General features: G+C 42.4%; 1 long non-coding RNA gene across 1 annotated transcript; it reads right to left on the reverse strand.

The window, feature by feature from the left end:
• Positions 1-7,126: 7,126 nt before the first annotated feature.
• On the reverse strand, positions 7,127-7,874 carry LOC138104772 (uncharacterized). Its single transcript, XR_011148274.1, has 2 exons — positions 7,739-7,874; positions 7,127-7,414 (listed from the first exon to the last, which is right to left on the reverse strand). It is a non-coding gene; the product is annotated as an uncharacterized lncRNA (long non-coding RNA).
• Between the last annotated feature and the right edge of the window lie 11,356 nt (positions 7,875-19,230).

The raw sequence follows: 19,230 nt of genomic DNA on the forward strand, positions 1-19,230 counted from the left end.
ATAGTTTTGATGAAAGACAGCAATAAACTAACCAAAAGAATATGAAAAACACATGGGTGATGGTTTATCTGATGGACTGAATGCATAAGGTAAATTCAGACAGCGAAACACATTTTTACTGGAGTTCAATAATGTTGTTTTGGAGTAGGACTGAAATTTTGTAGTTTTAGTTTCATAACACTGCCCAGCTGGAATTTCCATTTCCAGTCATTATAATACAAAGCTTTACAGTGGTATTTTAACTGTTCATTTTAGATGGTTTTCACACGGAGAAGTTTACTTGAATACCAGATATACTGTAAACACACTGAACATCTGGTAATTAAATATAGTGCACAGTAATCTCCATAAAGCCCATATCTGTGGTGAAATCTTTTTAATAAATAGTTGATAATGGAATGAAGCTATTAAAAGAATTACAGCACACATGGTGAAGTACAGCCATTATTAATCCTGTGGCATGAATAAAAGCTTTTAACTGTCCATTTTACCAAGAATCTTTAAGATGGGCCAGTCCTGGAATGAGTGTCAGCATAGAAATATCCCATTTGCAATAGAAAAAAAGAGAGACTCCATAATTCCAGTAAACCATTTTCATAACTATTCAACTGCCCAGTGAGTTTTGTACTCTTCTCAAGCTGTTCATATCCCACTTCATGACAGCACAACCTCCAGTCTTCCCTAAGGCAGCCAGGACACCAGTGGGAAAGCAGGCTCACTTCTATGTTACCCTCCTTTTAGGAAATACTTCACCATGCAGCAGTTTGTGTGCATCATTGTGGGCATCTGCAGAGAAGTTTTCTTGATCAGGGTGAGAACACATCTGAACTAATGGGAGCAAGTACCTCTCCTGGTTTAAGATTTCTTCTTAAGGTGACTCTGGCATTGTGTTGATAAGGATTAATCTATTCATTTTGAACAAACTGGAGACTCCAATCTTTAAGCTGAATTCACTGACACTTCACAATTTCCAAAAGCAAGTCATGACATCACCATCCCTTGAGATGCATTATCTGATTGCCACCTACATTTTATTTCAAGAAACACCCATCAGAACAAAACAATTTTGTTCATCCCCTTCTACCAAAGTCTGCTTAAAAAAAAAACCCTGACTTCTTTTTAATAATATTTTTTCCCTTGCATTTAATCAGCAATTCTTATTCCTAAATCAGGACTAAGTTCAGCATCCAAATTGAGCTACCAGGTTTGAAAAGGGGCATGTCTTCAGATTCATAGGAGCAGTCTGTTTATACTACTGGGTATTTTCCAACCTCAGCTTTTCCAATGACTATTTAAGGCCTTCTGTACTTTTTCCAGAAGTGCTGGTACATTGTTTAAATCACTGGTATGACTCATTATCTTATTCTGTATTTTAGCCTGTTAAGTTCCTCTACCTTACACTCTTCTATATCCTTTTTTTTTTCCCAAGAAAACAAGGTTAAGACCCCTTGTACAGTTGGTTGACAGTTGTCAAGCCAAATGTGAATTCACACCAGCAAATGTCAATGCTGTACATCCCAAGCCACCCACATCCCATCACAGAACTGCTGTTGTGGCACCACTTCCCAGTGTACATCCAGTTTCCAGCTGCAAATCATTCCCCTTCCATTTTGTTTCATCTAGCTCTGGACAGGAGACTGAATAAAATCAGTGGCAGAAATATTCTGTTAATGGTGTTTATCAGGACACCCCCTCGCAGCTGCTCACCTCTACATGTGGGATACATGTGGGATCAAAAAGGTGACTTAATTCCTACTGTCAGGATCTCTCCCTCTTTGCAAGGTGTCCATAATCCAGTTTGACACTATATTCCATGCTCCTTACTTCACATGTGCACAAGAGCATGAGCACAGCCCTATTTCCAAGAAGCCTCAGAGCTCCTTTCAGCAGCCTGAGCCTATTTGCAATGCTGGCACCTCCCAGGGAAGGCCAACAATACAGGCCCACGTTTTTATAGCAAATAAACCATCAAAATCAAAGCATAGGCACACTTTTCAAATATACTAAATAACGACAACTTTTGATAAACTCAGCAGGTATTCACCAAATCTGATGAAAAACAGCATGGGAGCCCAATTTTCTATATCTACATTCACAAGAACTGCTCTTAGTTAAATTAGTTAACTTAGTTAACTCCTCAGGCCTTCCGCCTCCTCCAAGAGAACCTCCCTGTCTTTCATGTGGTGTTATATCCAGCTGCACAAACACAGTGCAAGTTGCCACAAACCTGGAATTGTTTGACGAGCAATTTATACAGGGAGAATGACAGGAAAGGTATTTCATGAAGACTTCGAACTCCAGTCAGTTCAGTCTGTCCTTGCCTCTGCTTGAGCAGACATGTCTGGCAAACCATCTTGGAAGCTCATGGAAGGTAGAGCAGGTGTTAAGCTCTTAGAATGAATAAGAATTTTAGTAGCTGCATGAGAATACTGCAGCATAAAGTGTTATTTCACCACTAATTCCAGAGCTGTAATGGGCTTTTTAGTGCAAAACGTCACAGAGGTTCTGTTCAGAGAGGATTTTACTATTTGGCATGTTCCTTCTTCTCCTTTAACTTTTAGGGGCTTCTCTCCAACAATAAGAAAAAGAAAAAAAAGGATCAAACGTGAAAAGAAAAACTAAATATGGTATTATTAGAATATGAATGTATTCAGGGAGTAATCCCAAAATATTATAAACTTTTGGTGCCAACTTCTATCTTTCTAGATTTCTAAAATTCAGCCATTACTCTTCTGAATAGAAGAAATTGTTTTTTCCCTTTTTATTTTAGAATATTTTGATGAGAAGAGCTTTCATAAAAATGTGCGTATTCAAAGGACTCGTATTCAGAAAGTTTCTTACTAGAAAAATGGACACTCATTTTCTGAAAATCTGAAAAAAAATGTAAATCTCTGCAGCCACTAACACCAATTTAAATTTCAGGTGCCATTAAAAAAAAAATAGAAAAAACTACCACAAAGCAAACCAGGATTTGGAGAGTTGTCAGAATCACTGGTTATATCTGAGACTTATATTCTTGTGAGTCTATGAAAATGAGAATCTTATCCATAAAAAAGCCTTTCTATTCTCTTATGTGGGCTGCACATGCAGGACTAGAAATCTAGGAGGCAGGAAGGAAGAATTTTTGTTAAATTTTTTTTTCTATTAAAACACTTCCCAGTTTTGCTGTTTGGGTCTTTAGTCCATGGTTTACATAAATATATTGGATTGTCATATTAACTATGTTTAGAACTATGGGAACAGACATATGGTTGCACAGAACAGGATGAATCCTGATTTGTATACTTACTAGTTCATACTGTATTGATTGGAAACCTTCCTCCTGGAAGCAGTGGGAAAAAATTAGTGTGACAAGTCTGACATAATAATATCATACAATTTCCCATAGCTTCTGGCCAAATGTCGAGAGTGAATTATTCACTGATACAGTCAATGAGGATCTTCACTAGAAAAGCTCAGAAGAAGCTAGAGAAAAAAAAAGCGTTAAAAATTCCTTGTGAAAAGACCTTCTTTGAAAAATAAAGACTGTTTTCCACTTCTGTTCTTGCCAGCAGGATCTACCAGAAAGACACAGAGATATGGATTTGTGCACGCTCTAGGGACGCTTGGATCTCTTTCCTTACTCCAGGATAAAGCTCTGTTGTGAACCACCAGCACTCAACTCTGGTGGAACTTGTACTTCCTCAAAGAGAAGTAAACAGCTCAAGAACAAGTTACAGTTTTGGCTTTCTACACAAGGAATCTCTGCTGGTGCCTGAACACTGGTGACCAGGACAGGCCTAGTAAAGGAGAATTCACAGGAATTTTCCAGGTATTAACTATGGGAGATCAATACCTATCTACCCACTGCCCCCAGATCAGGACCTGACAATAAAGTGATTTTGGCTTTGGGCTCCTTTTGTTAGATAAAAAGGTGCCACATCCTACATGACATAATGAATTTTTCTTCTATGAATGCTTTGCCAGCTCAAGTTTGTTCCTGAAATGTTGACATATCAACTCAACCTTGGCTGCCAGATCAGTTACCTGCTCACAGCACTCCTGATGTTACACAGGGTCTGGTACCTGCTGTCCTGCAGCCAGCACTGAGCTGGCTCAAAAGCAAGAGGCGGCACAACCTCCACATTCTGCTGCCTGCCTAATTCCATGGAAAAGTGATAACTCACGTCTGACTCAGATTCACTTTCCACTCATGCCCACTCTCAGGCCAAGCTGATGAACTCAGAGTGACATGGGATACAGGTCATTAAGGGACCCTTGCAGTCAGATCAACCCAAACTGCTCATGCCTGCAGGTCAGAAACTCCCAGCTGAACCAGAACACACTCAGCAAGCCTTTTTATTCCGTGATAATTTGCACTTTGATGCCATGCTACCAAATGAACTTTTGGGTAAAATAGCCAAGACTGCCCTTGGCTGTCCTCACCAAGCACAGTAAAGTTGCCACCTGACATGCCAGTGTTGCACTTTGGGGTAGGAGGGGAGTAGCTTACTTTGATCCATACTAATTGTGTCTGTGACTGAGGAGTTTAGATATGTTTGCCATCTAATACCGCTTAAACAGGAAATCCTATGGAGTTACACTAATGCTAAAACGATCCAACTGCAGGTGCTGCCCACAGAAACTGAAGATGTGAGTCTTCCCAGCATCATTCCTTTACTTCAGAAGTAACATCCATGTTCTAGCTGCTGCACCATTCCCTGAGTTGTGAATAAAGTCTACACACTGAACTGCTAGCCTGGATCTGAAAAAGAAAAAAACCCACTCATTATTTACAGCATTCTTCCAACATGACACTTCCATTCTGCAAGGATTCTTGAAAGCAACTTACTGCATAATTAAAGTTTGCTGAGAAACGGAGACCTAGGTTTCCTTCTCTGCTACCAGTTCTGTTATTACTTGTATCGACCTTCAAGTTTACCTGGGCCTCCTAAGTTCTGAAAGAATTTAACTTCTCTATGGATGATGTCAATAAACAAAATCCACCACCTGAGTATTAAGACATATCTTGAAAGAACCTAAAGGTTGCTGCCTTCCTACAGCAACCACATCTCCCTCCACTTGTTAGAGACAGCAAACTGAGTGAGCTACAAGCACAGAGAACCTGAGCAGTTAAGTGGGCACCACCTTGCTGGAGGCTTTTCAGGTGAAATACACTGCTGTAATAAGGTGCTTCAAAACTTCCTCACAAAGGCAGCTGTCACACATTATACTTCAGTATGATGCTTTTCATACATTAAAGCTTCAGCAAAGTTGCAGGATGAACATGGGTACAGAATTGTCAATAGCTACCTACTAGCTGTGAGCCAAGGGGAAGAGGAATGAGAGAAAAAACAGGCACTAGGCATGCAGCCCTAAATGAAGGCTACTTCAAATAACTCCCCTAAAGGAGAGGGCATGCTTATTATATAAGAAATTCAGTGGCACTATCTCCAAGTCAATTTTTTCCGAAGAGATTAAGACAGCAAGCCAGATTTCCATTTACTGTGAACAGTTTCTTGGATGACTTCTAATCACGTTTTTAACCAATCCAGGCTGCAGTCTGGGAGAGATTTTCCTTTCTAGGAATGGTGAGACTGCAGAATTCCACCACAGCCCCAAATAACAATATGCAAGTTTGGTAAACTCCATCAGAACCAAGAGATTAAAAAAGGTCTGCAATCACTACAATAAAAAATAGCAAAATATATTTGCTAAGTTTTCTCTTCACCAGTAGTAAGAGTAATAACAAAGTAAAAAGAAACTGTTTCCTTGCAGTGAAACCCCTAGTAGTAACCAAAGTAGCAGTTCACAACTGATTTTACCTTGCTCCTCTGTCACCAAATTCATGAACACAGTGAAACTTGAGTTATCACTGCCTTTAACCTGCCAGGAGAGGCACAGAAATCCCTAACTGCAATAACTCCAAGGCTGACCACAATCACTGTCCATTGCTAAGTATTAATTACAATGCCCTGGCAGCCTCCCTGGCCCAGATCATTATGGAACTTGTCACTTGCAATTCCTTTATGTCAAGAGATTCAGGGCATTGCAGTAATAGCCAACATTTTTTCTAAAAGCTAAGTTGACTTTTTGGTATCTGCCTTCAGAATTCCATTAGTTTGTCATTGTTTCACCTGTGAAACAGCCTCTCCATCACATCCCCTTGCACCCCCTGAGCTGCTGCTGTTCAGACTTAATGCAATCACATTAATAGAGGCAACCTAAAAGAACTTGTTACCAAAACATGTATTTGTGATCCTTTATAGGTGCCTTCACACAGCCACAACCACCTTCCTGCAGCTTGTCTTTGAGACAGGGACAGTCCTGATGGGGTAAGACACTGCACAGGGCACTCCTGACAAGAAGTCATAAGTTACACCTGGATTTAAGGAATCTGACAGGGAAAGAGGACACAGCCTCAAGCTGTGCCAGGGGAGGTTCAGCTGGACATCAGGAAGACTTTCTTCACTGAAGGGGTGGTCAGGCACTGGAAGGGGCTGCCCAGGGAGGTGGTGGAGTCTCCATCCCTGGAGATGTCCAAGCAGTCAGTGCTCTGGTCTGGTTGACAAGGTGGGAATCAGTCACAGGCTGGACCCGATGATCTTGGAGGTTTTTTCTAACCTAACTGATTTTGTGATTTTATGTCTGGTCATTCTCTCTTAATCCATTGTGGAGATGAAGTGAATAATTGCTGGCCCTCTCACCCAACTATAATTGGGAAATCAGTTGATGATAATTAAACCCAGTAATTTTCCCTTTTGTCTCAAGCATCTGTGACAGCAAGTAATTGACTGAGCGTTCTGCAGCTCCAGTTTCACAGGTTTTGTCCAGGGAAAGGCAAAATAGATCTCTTCACCCCCAACCCCATTTACTTGGCTAGAGCTGAAGTTGTGCATGGTCCTTACAGGCTTTAGGCTGCCACACCATCACTCACCAGCACGTGAACTGCTCAGCACACTGACAGCACTGCTGTGCCCCAAGAACACAGTGTTCTGTGTCCAGGTTTGACTCTGCGTGTCCTGGGCGGCCTTCCTGCTAATACTTCAAAGCCACTTTTGACAAGGCTGCAGTTAAGCAGGACACACAGATCAGCAATATGAGCTGACAGGTGGTGCATTGTTGGATGATTGCCACGTGCCTCAGGTGGCAGCAAGAGGCCAAAGCACAAGTGACTTCAGCCACCCAGCAAGAACAATAATCCCCCTGCCACGCACGGCTTGGGTCTGCATCCTGATGGGAACATCAGGGAAGTAAATCAGCCATCTGCACTTAAAGGGTATTATGCAAACAAATGCTATTGTTAAATAGTTCATTCAAAAACAGTCCATAAATCAGAGAGGATGCTGAACGATGTCCTTTTTTCCTGTTGTGCCTCTCCACAAACTGTGATTGTCTTTTGACACGATTAACAAGAAACACTCTTCTCTCTTCCCTGCAAGAAACAAAATGGTGTTGTATGTTTCATTCCACCCCCCAAAAAAACACAAATGCAGAACACCTCCACACTGTCCTGATGTCCTTAGAAACATGAGTCATGGAAACCCAGGTGTCAGTCTCAGCTTCCAGCCACAACAGGACTCCCAGGGGGACAAGGCACCTGCTGAGGGTGACCCCAGCACAGGCCACCCCTGGGCTGTGGGCAGCACTGGGGCAGTGCCCAGACCCATGCACAGTCTCAGGCTCAGGTGATGAGCTGGCCACAGCTTCAGAGAGCACCATCAGCAGCTGCATGAAACAAGCCTAGAAACAAGGCTACCTATAACAACTTTTCCAGCCAGGAAAAATGACCAGAGACAGGCCTGGGCACAGAGGTACCCAAAGCACAGCTTTAGGGTCCACACAGAAAGGTCACTCAGCAAACTGGGGCAGCAGGAGACAGAGCAAAAAGTCAGCACAGCAGGTTTTCTGCATGAGAGAAATAAAGCACTCAAGCTGAACCTAAATAGGCCTCCTGGAGCAGTAGGTGGAGTTTGCACAGGGGAGGCCCCATGTGTGTCTGTTCAGGGCATCCACTGCCCTTTGGTTCCAGACATGGCTAAGGCAGCTGCTCTGACATGGCAGGACGAGTGGAGGTGGAGGCAATAACTTTTTGTGCCTCATGGTTATTCATTTGTGAAGGAGAGTCAGGTCCCAGCCCTCTGCTTGGTCATCTTAAAGGTGAAAGTAAGTATGGAAACAGTCCTAAAAGGGCTTCTAAAATAGCTGGAGTAACTCATGGTTGGGTTTGCTTCAAAAAAGATACAAATAATAATAGGCGCTTTAGAGCAGTATTACAGGCAGCTTCCCACCTATCCAAAGACAGCTATCCCTCTTCTGTGCTTCAGAAAGCACTCCAGGATTTGGGCTTGGGATTCTTTCCATGGTGTGATCAGAAAGTGTCTGTAAGGTGCTGTAAGTGCTGAAGTCTTTAAATAAACAGTAAAAACAGCATACACTCTGAGGAGTTATTATTAAAAGCATTGATGGCTCATTTCTAGATGTAGTAGACTGTGTATGAGAGTTACCACACTAGTCATAGAAGTATGTGAAACCATGGTTAGATGAGGAGGGTTAGGAGACCCCTCCTAAAAGGGCCGTATGGAATAGGGTGATACAGGAGAACCTGCTAAAATAGCCCCCTGCACAGTCCCCCAAAAGATTCCCCCGCTGCATGCACTTTTGGAAACAGCTGCAACAATTTCCTTACTGTGAAGGAATTTAGATCTTTAAACCTTTTTGATTCTGTTCTGTGCTAAGATTTCTTCAATTCCAAGTTGAGCTGGACTGGGTGTCCTGTCTCTGTAAAGGCCAGCTCAAAGCTGCTGCCCCTCATTGTCTGCCTCACATGTAGGTACGGGAACTGAGCACTCAAAAGCCTTGTTCATACATAATCATCTTATATCCAGCCAAACCCCCCACCCTGACACCCCAGAGGAAAAAAGAGCAGTATCATCGTGGCTGCTTAGTCAGGCAAACCAGCGTGTTGCAAACAGCTGACAGATGTTGCTGGAAACTCAATTAATTACCCACCAGGAAGGTTGTCCTGCTGAAGAGATGGTGTTAGCATTGTTTAAAGAGTGGCCTCAGTGACCCCTCTACTACAGAATACCTGTATCCTGGGACCAGAGTCCAGCTCATGTCTGTGTGGGCACCCTGCCATCTGAGCAGATGGGTACGGACTGATGCGGGCATCCAGGAGCCCTCCACATGTGTGTGTTCAGTGTAGACACTTGGAGCAACATTAATAATGGGAATTGTCCAAATGTCCCTTCACCCCAAGGGCCTAAATCAAGCTCTGTGTGTGACTGCATTTAGGGAATCCACATCAATGAAATCAGACCAACAAAGAGTGACTATGATGATTGATGATCACAGATATAAAACCTGACTTCTCTGTCTCTTTCATCCCTCCTAATACCTTTGGCAATGAGAAATAGCAAAAAACCCCACCTTCTCTAGGAAGTAGGACTGGTTTATTTTCAATTGCTAATCTTGGCTGTGTTTGCAATGAGGGAGGTGCTGGTCAATGCCCATGATATCCAGTGTTCAGGATAGAGTGACGAGTTTGCCCTTCCCATATAATCCAGGAAAACAGGAGTTTTGGGGAATGCAAAGGGTGCTCTTGATGTTCTGAGCCCTCAAAGGGCACTGTGCTAAACTCTGAAAAGCATTTTTCTCTTCCAGGAAGGAATGGAAAATCACTCATTGCTGTGAGTCGCTGAAGTCCTCCAGGACTTTCCCTTGCAGTCCTGCTAATTGTCTCAATTAGATTTCTGATCATTCAAATCATGTTTTAAGTTCATCTCCCAACAGGGAAGTTAAAGAAATAGCTTTGATACAAGAGATGGGAATCCAGGGAGGTGTGGAGAAGGCAATAAGGCCTGTTAGCAGATAAGGGCTGGACAGGGCTATGTTGCTGTTCTCCACCGCGAGACCTCTTGGTGGGAACATGCAGTGGCTGGGCCTCCAGTGAAGCACAAGGCTGTTCCTCCCGTGTGTTCCTGCAAATATATTCCTAGAGGTCCTTCCTCCCTGCTATTCAGGACCACGTGCAACCCTGAATCTATACTTTGACTAAGCAAACACATACACACACCGAGAAAGTTAGCTTCCACCTGCGTTGGGCCCCGTGGAATTTTCCAGGAAACCTGGCCAGAGTTTTGTATTTCTAATAAAACCAAAACAGTTTTTAAATCCAGCTTCAAGCTTCATTGCAAATATTTCTCACAGCCCTCTGTAGCAGGAATAATTACTGTCCTTATTTATCGGGTAGATTATACAAATCCCCTAGTAAGTAAATTGTAGGATTAAGGTTAATGTGCTAGATTAAGTTGACAGATTTATTTACTTCCTCCAAGAAGGAAAGACGAAAGGATGACGACCTATCATGTGTATTAATTCAACATTTAACCCTGCTGCAGCGCCAGTGGTTATCTCTGCAAGTGCCAAGTCTCAGTGTAGCAGATTTGAGTTGCCATACTGCGTACACAGGGTTCCGTTGTCTCCAGGATTTTATCTCTCCAGCTCCTGGTTTTTCAGATGGTAATGTGCTGTACTTTTGCCATGCCTTCCCTCTGGAGTTTCAGAGGGCTTGCAAGGAGCTACACATGCATTCACCCGACAGAAAGCATTACTTACCCTCGTGTTACAAGTGTTCATGCTGTTGCAGAGATTAATGCCAATTTTTTTTTCTATCACTTGTCTGGGTGAAATGGACAATTCAAGCATGATTCAGAGTCCCTGGGATTTTGGGAGTCCCTTGGAGTGATTTTCCCTGCTGTACAAACCACATTCCAGGCTATAGAGAAGTCCCAGACTGTGCATACTTCAGAGCAAGGTGGCCAGCTGGGTTTTGTGCTACTTTCCAATACTGACACTGGTATTGTGGTCAAGTTATCCGATGGCTGATGCTGCGATTGAGGACAGGAATGAAAAGACAAACATGGTTCTTCCCTTCTGTTAGGTCTATCCCATCAGTGCATGTAGCCTGAGTAGGGGCAAGGCTGCTTTGCTGTTCAAGCTAAGGTGTTTCTTGTTTGCTTTCCTACATCTCTCCCTCCATCAGTAAGGCAGGTTGCATCCAACAGCACTGCCTGAAGCCTGTAACTCATCCTGAGTAGCACATGCTGCCCAGAGCTGCCCCAGCAGATCATTTCCTGCAAATTAATGTAAGATATTTCATGGGATTACAGAGGTGGAGACTTGCTGCAGCCTGTTGTGTCTCCCTCCCTGCACCACCTAACTGGCCAGTGAATAGAGGAGAGAGAGATACCAGATGGAGAAGCAACTTTCTACAATCACGAACAAGGGATGTGGCAGAAGCAGGACTCTGGTCTTCAGAAAACTAACTTCCAGTGCCTAGATTCCCTCTTAGTGTTGTGAGCTCAACAGTGAGATGTGGTAATGAACTAAAATGGACAACACTGACACCGACATATCTTTATTCACTGCAACACTAGTGTCATACCTTCTCCACTATGGCAACCCTCCCAGAGGAACTTGGAAAAGCTATCTAGGTGCAAATGCCACCTATGTTTGCACAGCAGACTGGCAGCAGGGCTGGGATTTACCTCAAACCCAGTGACATTGCCATCTGTCTGTTCCCCCTTCAAATAAAAGTTTTGTCCCCATGTGCTGGCCCCAACAGGTTTCTATATTTATCTGTCCTTATTTTAGGAGGTCTGCAGAATAAACGTATAGATTACAGATGTGGTGCTTCTCATCTTAGCTAAGGTTTCCAATAGGGATAGTTGTTCTGGGACAGAATCCCAGCCGAGAGTCATTTGCTGCTTGCCTGCCAAGGGGACTACGAGCATTGCCAATGCTCTGCTTGACTTAGCTTGAACAGTTCACAGCCTCTGAGGAAGGGGAGGAAAATTCCATCATGAAATAGCTGATTTAAAGTGCTGTATCCCACAGTGACAGGAGAGTGTTCGCTATTGCGCTTTTCAGAGAGAGACTTTTCGTTAGACTTTCAGAATGTGTTCCTGTTTGAGAGAGAGCCAGGATTAAACTCCTTCATCAGTTCAGAACTTCAGTGAGTCTTTGAAAGAAAACCTATTCTGCTTTTACAGCTGACACCAGTTTTGCAAAATGTGACTCATTACAAGGAGCAAGAAGAGGAGGAGCAGGAGGAGGAAGAGATTCTAGTGACATATCCACCTCCTCTATGTCCTGTCCCTCAGTCAGCAGTGAGGCCTGTCCCTCAGTCAGCAGTGGGATTTTGCTTGTGTCAGAAACAGAAAGACAAGAGGAATATAGGAAGTGCGCCTGCAAAATGTAAAATTTATTTAGAAATTTACTTCTAGAGAAAAATTTTCACTGTAAAATATGTAGTATATGTTCAAAACTCCCTTCCACTTACTTGCGATTTTGGCAGATAATATGATATACAGAGGTGCTCCAGGGAAAAAAAAAAGGCAAAAGCAAAGAACTAGAATGATGGTATCTCTCAGAGAACCTAGTACAGACCATCTTCAAAGGCCAGTATAAACTTCTTTCCATCAAAAGATGCTAAAAAGGAAAATAATTCTATCCAAAGAGATTGATTGTACAGAATTGTCTTAGTTTGCGAGGGTTAAATAGTCACAGCATTTTGATGAGTTTACATCAGATAACACCCAATAGAGATAAACATATGTCCAAAACCTGGACATATTAAACATATGAAAGGAGATTTATTAGAAAGAACGTTACAATTTTTAGCCCCCAGCTGCAAATATCTATCAGGAAGGAATGGCTGTGTGTGAGTCAATTGCCTTCAGAATGGTGGACCTTACTAGAAACCCTTCTCAGTGGATGTCTTTCAACTGATTTCAGCAGCCTTTGGGTCAAGTCTTCTTTTACTAGAAAGATATTTAATTTAATACTGAGAGGAAGGACTGAAAACCAGACACCCACATTTCCTCTGACTCCTCATCTGGCCAGGCTACTCTGTGTAATCAGCAATAAAGATTTAGAACATCACAACCAGTGTAAACTGAACATCAGCTGCAGGGAAATGTCTGTGGTGAAAGCTCAAACTAAGTGTGTCAGGTGGAGAACAGGGGCTTATTCCAGCACCTACTAGAACCAGAGGAAAAATTTCAACGTACTTTTAAGTAGCACTGGTAATAGCTGTTTCTTCTCTATTACAGACAGCAGAGATTTTGCTCCTGACTTCAGTGAGGGAAGAGCTAAAACTGTGTGCCTTGGAGTAATTATACAGGAGGTGTTCTAAAAGGACACAAGGATTAGGTGCCTACATGAGTTGTACCTGGTTTTGAAAGGGCAACCCTGTGTGGAGGAGGATTTAGTATTACAGGGGTTTTGATACAGAAATCATAAGTGTATGCCTAATTTAGCAGTCTAGCTTTCCTATGATTGTTAGATTAATTTCAATGAAGATAAATCTATTTTTTTCCTACTGAAAAGCTAGTAGATACAAGAAATATGACGTGTGATGGAAACAATGTGGAAGATCCACAAAATATATACTGAATTATGATACTTTTCCCCTCCTTTTTACTGACTAGATGGGCCCAGTCAGCTATCACTGTCAGCTTATATTGCATCCTTCCACAGTATGACTTAAGTAAGTAGTTTTAAATTTCCCAGTACAGGAAAAGGGGAAAAGCAGGAAAATCAAATGATAGATCAGGTCCAAGTGGCCTATCCATTTGTACTCAAGCACATGGCTGCACCAAAACCAGAGAATCACGGTAGCAAGAGTCATGTGCAACCTTGTCACAGGTGAATTTTACAGGGGAGAAAATCCATGATCAAAGACTGCAGAATTAATCTCACTCAACCCTGACGCCTCCAGGGCCCTAGCACAGCTGGATCACACCACCTCTTCAGGAATCTGTGGGGTCAGAAGCTGGGAAAAGGAGGCAAATTGTCCATATTGAATGGAAAACCCAAAAAAGAATGGCCTGTACAAAACAGTGTTTAAATAAGCAGGAAAGGAAAGACAGCCAGATTGCTTATGAAATGGATGGTATTTTAACTTTAGGCTCATCTTTCATATTTAGCCCAGGCTGTTGGTGATTAAAACTTGTTGCCAGGGTTTGTCTTTTACATTCAGGCTACTTCTTAATAACTATGTAGCCACTCCAGAGGAGCATTGCCACCTTTCATTGGTACTACAGTCTCAAAATGGGAATAGTGGCAACTATTTTCAGAAGACACCAGGCTGATCAGAATACACTGAGCTGTCCAGAAGCTCCCACTAAGTCCATAAATAATGACTCGTGCCAGGTAAGGGGAAGAATTTGGCCCTTGCTGTTGTTGATAAACAGGCTGAGTAACTCACACTTTTGGTCTCTCATTCACAACAGGTTCAGATGGTGAATCTGAAGGGGAGGCTGCCTTTCATTGCCTGCCAGTAACACAAACGGACACATCTAATTGGCCTATTATCACTCTACAGTGCTTTCTAGGTCTGGTGTCACATCTTATGACAGATTTTGGCTGATGCTTCATGTTCTTGTAAAATGTCAAGCTACATTAGATCATTAATCTTTTGTAATATAATTTCAGGCAATGCCACTGAATGAATACAGCGTAGAAGTATTTTTAGTTGTTCTTTTTCCCAGGGAACTCCACCTGGCTCTTTGTTTTCTAAAAAATACACTATGTTGAGACATTGTAAGGTAGAAAGGAGAGTAGGAACAACAATTATGCAAAAAGGTTCAGAAACATCAATGACTTGCGAAAATATATACTTAAGGATTTGCAGCCCACCCAGGAAATTCTGCATGTTGAATCACCACACTACTCAGGACATGTATTTTAATTGCTGGGTGAAGGTCATAAGTGTAAACCAAACTGCTGAAAGAGCAGCTGCAGTAGTGTTACCACAATGATATGCAAGCCACAAATCCTGTTGTTGAAATAGATTATTCATAAACTGCTTCTGTGATAATCTCTGTCTATGAAGTTAACTAGGCTTTGGGGGAAAAAAAAGAACATCTGATGTTCTTTTTTACCTTCTCAGCATTAACTCATGGACAAAAAATGAGATATTTATTATACTTGTGGTTTTTCCATTTTACATCTGCCCATATTTCCTATCAATTCATAGCCATTCTTTATGGATGATGCTGTAAAACAGCTGTCACCTCACTGATACAGCCACAGCCTGAGCATGCAGTCATCTTTCCGGGATGGTAGCTTAGTGAATCACAGAGGATCAACCCTGTTTCACAGAAAATAATTCAGGTTGGAAGGGACCTGAGTCCAATCTCCTGCTCAATGTGGGGACAGCTGTGTGTTCATACAAGCTTGTTCAGGGCTTCACCCAGCTGGGTCTTGAAAGCTTCTGAGCATGGAGGCTGCACAGCCTCTCAGTCCAGCCTCATCCATTGTCTTCAGGTAAAGTGAGGGTTTATCTCTCCAGAGAGGCCACCAGCAGCGAAGCAGTGGCTGAGGCCTGTAAGTGAGAACACAGCCTTGGCATGTTTAAAACCAAGGGGCCATGGAAATTTGTTCCTTCATACAGATGGGTAAATTTAGTGCTTGAACTGTTAGCGTGCCCTAGGACAGGACTGACTGTGCCATGACCCCATTCACTGGCACTGCTTGGCCTGGGCCAATTAAAACTCTTCCAAATACATCCTGGCCACAATCTGGAAGCTCAAACACCTGACAATTTTCATGCAAACACCCTGGTTTAGGGACCTCGAGTTTACTAATGTAGATGTTGGCTGTTCCAGGCCACATGGGCCCTGAGCCCAGGAGGCTCCCAAGCACTTTTCATCAGCTGATTTTTACTGAGCCACTGAAAGTTTTTTTTCCCAATTCATGGTTCACATATGACTTTGTCCTGATCAATGTGTGCCTTCTCCACCTGTGAAGATTTAAAAACTATGGAGTAGTTGCATGATATAGCACTTTTTTTTTTGAGGGCTTGTGCTAATCTAACCAAATCACTTCTCATGTGTGCGTTTATGAAGGTGAAAGCTACTCTGTACATAATTTTCCAAGGAAGCTTGTACAACAGCTGGTGTGATACAGTTTTGTCACAAGCATAGATAAGCACCATCATTTCTTTCCTTATCTGAACAGTACCATTAAACTGATGACACCCAGGTCCATTCAGAGAGTTAAGATTCCTCCCTCATGTATGAACATGATGTTCTCACAGTGCTAGAAAGTGTGAAAAAATGTGATGAAAGAACTGGCTGCTAAGATAGAGAAAAATGACTTCCTCCAGCCAGACTTTTCAGAGGCACAGGAAACACCCGTCTCCCATTAAGGATCAATGCCAATTAGCCAACCATCCCCATGCAGTCCCCTGCAAGCTCTACAAAGGGGGATTCTGCATCCCTGTGAAGATAAAGCTCCATGAGGATGTGTCAATTTCAGGGCTCAGCAGGTTGCCCACCTCATGTTTGCAGATTTACTGGTTCCTGCAGCTGACTCGGACACAGTCATACTCCCAAATGTCATCATCACGATGAAGACATCCCAAATGTCTTCATCAGGTTAGTGCTCCCCCCCATGAGGTAGCAGAGCAGGCAACAGCCTGGAGCTGAAACCTACCTTAAGGATAATTGAAGCATAATCCAAGCTGGTGAGAGAAAGCCACAGTGAGATCAGAGTTTTTGTATTGCATTAGTTTTGTTCATATCTAAACAATTCCACAGATGTGCTCAACCATGAAATACATAAACATGCAAGAGGAAAGACATATTTTGTCAGTAAACTTTATGTAAATGTAGCACAAATATGAACACATCAGAAATGGGATAAAGGTTAAATGAAAACATGGTCAGCTTTTTGTGGATAAACCAGCCAGTTTACTGTAATACAAGACTTTTGTATTAAATGAGTAGTTTTTAATTATGCCAATGAATTTTCTTTTTTTGACAGGACTGGTGAAATCTTTTCTGTATCATGACACGAGGAAGAGGAGAGAATTCCTAGCTTTCAGTCATAACTTGGTATGCCACCAGGAGCTGGGCAGTGAAACTGTGGGATGCAGAGATCCTCCCATCCTCCTTGCCCAGGGGAGGAGCGCCGTGGGCAGCTGTGGAGCCCAGCTACAGCCACAGAGACACTGCATCCTGCAGGAACAGGCCAGTTGGTCCTGCTTGGTTTCCTTCTCACATATTCCCCCTCTCTGTGAGCTCACCCTACCAAAGCAATCAAGGTCACAGTAAAAAAGCCATCATGGCACTTCAGTCCTGGGTAGATATGCCATAGGCCTACAAATTGGCCTAGGCTGGTTATCAGACAAACACAGATCTCCTAAGTACATAACACTTCCTTCTGTCTGCCTTCAAGGACTCCCCCAAATCTCTGCCTGCCTTGCCAGCTTACAGTGACAACTTACTGATTACATTAATGAAACAAACATGAGAGGGCTCCATCAGTTCAGGATCAGCTACGGAACAGGGGAACAGCAGCTGTCTACAGAGACATTTTCTTTTTCTTTTTCTTTTTTTTCTGCAACAGATCAGTCAGGTTTGCATTATGGTGCCTGTTTCCATGGCAGAAAGCTCAGACTGGGAAATGTCTGTCTTCCAGGTTTTTAATCAGTCTCCTTGTGATCCCAGACAGGGATCCTTGTGTGCCAGGACAGATGTTTTTGCAACCTTCATGATGGACAAAATCACATGCGTTGAGGGAGGACTGAGACTTCGGTTCAGCCTTGTCAGAAAAGTTTCTAGGGCTGAACAAGATACTGATTTTATACTAAGATAAATGGTTTTATACAAAGACACCAGCAATTTCATCTCTTCTCAGTAAACTGAGCACTCTTTGGGGCCTATGACTTTCAAGTTGCAGCTCTCTCTCAGAAGGAAACTGTAGGATGATGCATAGGGGGAAAGTCGATCAACTGGACACAGGATTAAAAAAGACAGTCTCTTTGCATTAACAACAGTGCAGCTTTTCAGTCAGTGCTGCAAAAGCCCAGAAGAGACGCAGGACACCAAACACATCATTAATGTGGCCAAAACAAAGTTTCAGCTCTGTTAACTGTAGATATTCCTACATCCTTAATTTAACAGCTAGTTGTAAACAGAATATACAGTCACAAAAATCCCAGAAAGGTGTCATCTACCCTGAATTTTATTTGTATCTGCTGTACATATTTTTTGCTGGAGTTTCAAAAGATTTATACTTCTGGCTACACAAAGTCCACTGACTTCACTTTACACTGGCAAAACAGAAGACAAGAGAAACAAGGCCGGAAAAGAGCACCTAATTGTATTCTTCAAGTTTTGTCATGACACCATTTAAAATAACCTTTACATTTGTATATATGTATACCCATTTGATTACTTGCAAATGCGTACAGAAAAACATGAGACAGAAGTGTCTTTGTCCTTCCATCAACTACAAAGGGAGTTTAGATGGTGAGATCATCTGTCAACATCTCTCCCATAAATGTTTAAATATGGATAGACGAGAGTGTCATTGATTATCTGGTTCCTTTATTCTGTAGATGGGAGAGTAGATGAATAGTGGTTTAGCAGGAGCAGCAGGAACCCGGCAGTGAGCTGTCAGTCGCACCCGGTCAGCACAGAGCTGGAAAACTCTCCTCATGCTTACTCAGCAAGGAGCAGGGAAGACAGAGGCTAGTTTTGCTGGACACAGAATCCTCCCCTTTCGATCCTGAACTGCATATTCCTTGTGTGCATTGAGTCCTCTGAATTTTTAACTCTGTTCTATAAATGGCAACTAATTAAAACAAAAGGAGCCCAAAAAAAGAGCATGCTCTAAAACTTGTAGAGATCACTGTGCAGATCTCAGTGTCTTCAGAGGGCTCTGGAGCAGGGACCTATGGCTTGAATTCTGTTTGAAGTGGGAACATAAATGTGAAGTGTTTTACCAAAAAAAAAAAAGCTTCCTGTGCCAGTGTAAAAAAACTTCCAACATGTGCCAGCTCAGGAAGTTCAGCTTTTTATGGGGCAAAAGAGGAACTTCTATCCCTGAGATAAAACTGAACAGAAACTTCTCATGGAAGATTTTCCAGCTATTTATTAAAAGCATACAAAACTGATATAATATTATTTGGCTCCAAATCACTGTTTCATCAGACTTCCACACTTTTTTGTTCTGTTTTGTTTTCCAGGATTGGGCTTTTCCGTGCTCTTTTCTTACAGTGGTATCTTTTGGAGGCCAGTTTCCTTCCTGCTATAGGACTACACGGCTGCCCTCTGGAACATCAGATCTCACAAATGCCATTTTAATCTCCACAGGAGAATGACACCAGCCTTCATGGAGTTTACATTCTTTGGAAATATCAAGAGTGATGCTGGACAAGACTATGGAGGAAAC

Source organism: Aphelocoma coerulescens, chromosome 1A (genome assembly GCF_041296385.1).
Source record: "Aphelocoma coerulescens isolate FSJ_1873_10779 chromosome 1A, UR_Acoe_1.0, whole genome shotgun sequence".
Lineage (NCBI taxonomy): Eukaryota > Metazoa > Chordata > Aves > Passeriformes > Corvidae > Aphelocoma > Aphelocoma coerulescens.